At 44.1% G+C, this 5,743-nt stretch overlaps 1 long non-coding RNA gene across 1 annotated transcript; it reads left to right on the top strand.

The window, feature by feature from the left end:
* The first annotated feature begins 260 nt into the window (after positions 1-260).
* On the top strand, positions 261-5,415 carry LOC141048593 (uncharacterized). The gene is made up of 4 exons (XR_012220096.1): positions 261-1,987; positions 2,517-2,626; positions 2,721-2,865; positions 4,006-5,415. It is a non-coding gene; the product is annotated as an uncharacterized lncRNA (long non-coding RNA).
* The last annotated feature ends 328 nt before the right edge of the window (positions 5,416-5,743 follow it).

Genomic DNA, 5,743 nt, shown 5'->3' with positions numbered 1-5,743 from the left:
CATTATATTAAATTGAGTTCTTTGTGGGACGCATTATATTAATTGGAGGGCTACATAGGGCCCATTGTATTAAATGGAGGGTCATGTAGAGCCTTTTATATGGGGCCCATTACATTATGTTGGGTTGTGCAGTGCCCATTACATTAAGTGTTGGGCTATATGGGGCCTGTTACATTAAATGTGCTATATGGAGCCCATTCTACTCTCTGTAGGGCTTTGTGTGGGGAGGTATTATACTGTTGGCAGGTCTGGCTAAAAAGGCCAAGATGGGCACCCTGCAGGCAAATAAAGTCAAAAAATTCACTGCGATGTCAGGCTAAAAAGCCCAAGATGGGTGTCCCGGTGTTAAGCAAAAGGGCCAGAACATGTACCGCAGTGTAAAAAAAAAACCCCAAGATGGATGCCATGGTGGTAGACAATAAGGCCAGTGAATGTATCTCAAAGGCAGGCTAAACAGCCCAAGATGGGAGCACTGGTGGTAAGCAAAAAGGCCAAGTATTGGGCCCTTCTGGCTGGCCCACGGGAAAAGGATGTGCTCCGGTGGCACGCCAACGGGAAAAGGGTGTGGTCCGGTGGCACGCCAACGGGAAAAGGGTGTGCTCCGTTGGCACGCCAACAGGAAATGGTGGGCTTCGGGGGCACGCCAACCGGAAATGGTGTGCTTCGGTGACACCCAACGGGAAAAGGATGTGCTCCAGTGGCACGCCAATGGGAAACGGATGTGCTACGGTGGCATGCCAACGGGAAATGGTGTGCTTCGGTGGCACGCTAACGGGATAAGGGTGTGCTCCGGTGGCACGCCAACGGGAAAATGGTGTGCTTCAGTGGCACGCCAACGGGAAATGGTGTGCTCCGGTGGTACGCCAAAGGGAAAACTGTGTGCTTCGGTGGCATGCCAATGGGAAATGATGTGCTTCGGTGGCATGCCAGTGGGAAATGATGTGCTTCAGTGGTACGCCAACGGGAAATGGTGTGCTTCGTTAGTACGCCAACGGGAAAAGGGTGTACTTCGGTGGCACGAGTAAGGGAAGGCTTTGTAGGGCTAATTATTTTGAATTTAATGCTATAGGGGGCACAGTATATTAAAGAGTAGGCTTTCTGGGTCCCATTATAATAGGTGCTATGCAGGTCCCATTATATTAAATTGAGTTCTTTGTGGGACGAATTATATTAATTGGAGGGCTACATGGGTCCCGTTGTATTAAATGGAGGGTTATGTAGAGCCTTTTATATTATGTAAAACTGTGGGGGTTTCATTATATTAAATGAAATGCTTTGTAGAGCACATTATAATAAAAATGGAGGGCTATATGTGACCCCTTATATTAAATGGAGGGCTATATGGGTCCCATTATATGAGGAAATCTGTCAGGCTCATTATATTAAATGGATGGCTATGTGGGGTCCACTATATTAAATGGAGCGCTATGTAGAGCCCCCATAATTTAAAAACTTTTTACAATAAAAAACGTCTTTTAGAGTTACAGCTGCCAAGCATAAAAACCTGCTATAAATTGTAAATAAAACCCCCCTTTATCACGCCCAAAGTTAGGTAAAAATAAAATTAAAAAAAGCATTTATTTCCATTTTCCCATTAGAGCTAGGGTTAGGTTATGTGCACACGTTGCGGATTCTCCCCTGGATTTTTCTGCACAAAATCCGCAGCTCTTGGCAGAAAACGCAGGTGCGTTTTTGATGCGTTTTTGATGTGGTTTTGGCTGCGGAATTGCATTTTTTCACAGCAACAGATAAAGTTTGCCAAACTAGACTAAAGAAAAAAAAAAAATTGATGTTATTATCTTGTCCAACCCCTTCTTCCATTCTCCATTTTGCTTTTACCAAATCAACAATGGTGAGTGCCAGAAATGAGCAGCAGAGTGCCCAGCGGCCTGAAGAGTATAGCGCGCAGAGCTTATCGGTCCGCAGGCCATTCAGAATACTCATGCTGGTGTGTTTGCTGCAAATCCTGATGCGTCACAGAGAGCAGGTAAGATAAAGTAGATTAGGGTTGGATTAAGTTAGGGTTGAGATTCGGTTTAGGGTTGGGATTAGGGTTAGGAATGCGATTGGGGTTGAGATTAGGGTTATGGTTGGGATTAGGGTTATGGTTGGGATTTGTATTAGGGTTGATTGGGGTTAGGGTTGTGATCAGGGTTTGGATTGGGAATAGACTTGGGGTTGGGATTTGGGTTATGGTAGGGATTTGGATTAGGGTTGTGATTGAGATTAGGGTTTGGATTAGGAATAGACTAGTGGTTGGGATTAGGGTTATGGTTGGGATTAAGGTTGTGATTGGGGTTAGGGTTGGGATTAGGGTTTGGATAAGGAATAGACTAGGGTTATGGTTGGGATTAGGGTTATGGTTGGGATTAGGGTTATGGTTGGGATTAGGGTTATGGTTGGGATTTGGGTTGGGGTTAGGAATAGGTTTGGGATTAGGATTGGGATTCCGAAAATTCTTGACATGTCTTTGTTTATTCACTGTGTTGTGTACTAAAACAATATTTTTATTTTAGGCCGAGCAGCAGCACAGGAGAATGTGAGCCTGTAAATTGTGGGTGCACCCACTCTTAGTGGAGAGAACAGAGAAAGGGCATTTTTATGTTCTTTACAATGATTTGAGGAGGTAAGTTGCCAAATATCTCAAGATAGTTTCCAACTTAGAATGTGTCCGAAAATATATAATCATTTTTTTTCATTTTGTTATGTCAACTTTGCAGATATCCGGAAAAATTTGTCGTTCTACCGGCTTACAATCACGGCCTTTGATAATCTGCTACAAATCTTGTGTCCCAATCTTATATTGGCCGATATTTTAATGAGGAAGACCATCATTGCTGAGGAAAGGCTGCTCATCACTTTGCGGTAAGTAACTAATTTTCTGGTTGTATGTCATTAGGCATCTTTCACACGTCAGTGTATCCGGTACGTGTGATGAAAGTTTTCACATGTACTGGAGACACTGACACATGTAGACCCACTTAAATTAATGGGTCTATGCATATGTCAGCGTGTTTTTGCGGATCATGTGTCAGTGGGCAAAACACGCTGCCATGTCAGTTTTTTTATCAGTTGCACGGTCCACAAACTGTCATGCACACGTGCACATGGAGAACACACATTGATGTCCTCTGTGTAACACGCATTGCACTGGTGAAGCGCTATAGGAAGCGCTGTTCCCTGGCGGCAGGTGCTGGCATCATTCTCCCCTGGTCTGCAGGATTTCACTGCCATCAAGGAAGAATGGGATTTGTCTTCAGCACCTGCCACCTTGTAACTGCACTTTCTGTAGCGCTTGTTCCCTGCTAGCCATCTGTGTGGAAATGATGCAGCACATGGGCGGCACACGGTTGCCACATGTGTGCCTTGCACACACAGACACATTGACATGGATATCTTTGGTACAGTCTTTTACGGTACCACACATATCCTGATATGTAAAACACGCCTGGAACCTGTCTGCATTGTTGCTGCTATAAGATGCGTCCACTGTCTTTCAGGGCTTATCTGCAGCATTCTATAATTAACCGCCCCGGTTAATGCACTACCACTCTCCTGCTTGCTTCATTGCTGTACTGCACAGGCGTACTTTTATGTTCTGATGAGTATGGACCAAAGTCCGGAGGTGTGCATGCGCTGGGCCTCTCAGACCTTTCCTGGCGCTTGCTCACTGCAGGAATTCGTTCTGCCCTCAACAGGCCAGATAACCACGGCTGAGCAGTAGAGCGTTGAAGCAAGCAGGAGAGCGGCGGTGGTGCGAGAAGATCGGAGTTGCATGACACGGACCTTCAACTCCCATCTGACGTGACCGCCCCACGCAATTGTTTGTAATTTTGTGTTTATTTAGAGCTTTCGTGTCAGACCGGGGCGTTAGCGACACCATTATAGAATGCTTCAGATAAGACCTGAAAGGCGGTGGACGCATCTTATAGCGGCCATAACTGCTGACAGGTTCCCTTACATTTTTGGGTGACATTTCTAATAATCTTTTAATTTTCTTTGCAGACGTTTAGCCACAGGAGAGAGCTACACATCTTTACACCTCCAATTTAGAATTGTAAATCCACCATCTCTAAAATTGTAAGGTGCACATGTACCGTCATCTGGCAGAAGTTGCAGCCCATGGTGATGCCTTCCCCAACCGAGGAGACTTGGCTGCCGGATGCGCAACGTGGGTCTGGGAAGGCCATCCAACTCGGGTGTGCGTGTGAGAGAAACTTTTACTGACTATTTTATGAGTCTAGAAGGTCCTGTGCACTGGCAAAACTCCTGTGATGGTGTTGGGCACCCTGAACAGCAGTGAAAGATGAAAGGATAAGATTGAGCGGCACCAATGAAGGACCCGTCAAGCAACATGAAAATTGTTTTTTTAGTAAAAAAAAAATATTCTGTATGTATTTGGATTGTTAATATTATGTGCGTTATTTTTACTAAGTGGGTTTTGTTCCCAAAAATGTTCAAGATTCTTCTACTTCCCATAGTCCTGTGCCCTAGACTATCATACATATCCTCTACCCCATAGTCCTGCGCTCATGTACCCATAACACAGGTTATAGCCCTTTTATATCCCCCTTATGATAATGTTTATAAAGAACACCAAATGACTAAGTTATGGTACTGCGGGTAATAGCTAGTGTTGATGCATCCGTAGGGTAACTTGCAGTTGGTGAGGGTCCCAGCATTTCAGTGCTGTATGGTCAACTTGTTTGGTAGTCAGGTTGGGTTTGTTGTTGGGCTTGGTTTCTTTTCCAAAAAACCCCATCAAAATTTCTTCATATGGAGAATTTGGAGCAGGGTCCTGCAGAGCTGTCAGTGACATTTGCACCAGATTCGTGAAAATGGACTGCCTATCCAGTGTCAGTGAGCGAGCCTTGTTTGCAATTTGCAAGGTAAAAAAAATCAAACTCATCCTCTGTCGTTAATTTTTTTTATCACTGCCAGAGTCTCAGTTGCAGCTTTAATGGTTGTATCACTTTTTTTTTAGTTTTTTTTTTTTTTGGTTGGCTCTCCTGACACCAGATAGGCAGCTCTTTGTGTAACCGCTTCTTCGGCACCAGAAACTCCAGCAGCGGACGACGCAGATGTGCCAGCAGTTGCTGAAGATGGGGCACCAGCAGAGATGGAGAACATGTGCCGCCAGCTCCAGATGAAGTTCCTGCTCCATCTTCGGATTCATCCTCAGCAGGAGGTAAAATGTTCCCTTGAGTGCTGTGTGAAAAAAAACAAACACATTAATTGGGGTATGTTTCCATGCTGCGTAGGAGCAACGCTTTGGAGGCAGCAAAAAGATTGCTCAGCCGAAAGCGCTGCCAATTTTTTTTCTTACACATGGTGATAACGCATGTTTAACCCCTTCATGACCAAGCCTATTTTGACCTTAATGACCAGGCCATTTTTTGCAATTCTGACCAGTGTCCCTTTATGATGTAATAACTCAGGAACGCTTCAACGGATCCTAGCGATTCTGAGAATGTTTTTTCCTGACATATTGGGCTTCATGTTAGTGGCAAATTTAGGTCGATAATTTATGCGTTTATTTGTGAAAAAATCAGAAATTTGGCGAAAATTTAGAAAATTTTGCAATTTTCAAATTTTGAATTTTTTTTCTGTTAAACCAGAGAGTTAGGTGACACAAAATAGTTACTAAATAACATTTCCCACATGTCTACTTTACATCAGCACAATTTTGGAAACAAAATATTTTTTTGTTAGGAAGTTATAAGGGTTAAAAGTTGACCAGCGA

Source organism: Dendrobates tinctorius, unplaced genomic scaffold (genome assembly GCF_039654945.1).
Source record: "Dendrobates tinctorius isolate UK_male_01 unplaced genomic scaffold, ASM3965494v1 ptg000137l, whole genome shotgun sequence".
Taxonomy (NCBI): Eukaryota; Metazoa; Chordata; class Amphibia; order Anura; family Dendrobatidae; genus Dendrobates; species Dendrobates tinctorius.
Note: the sequence above shows the minus strand (reverse complement) of the source record. Positions and strands in the feature narration are given on the sequence as shown.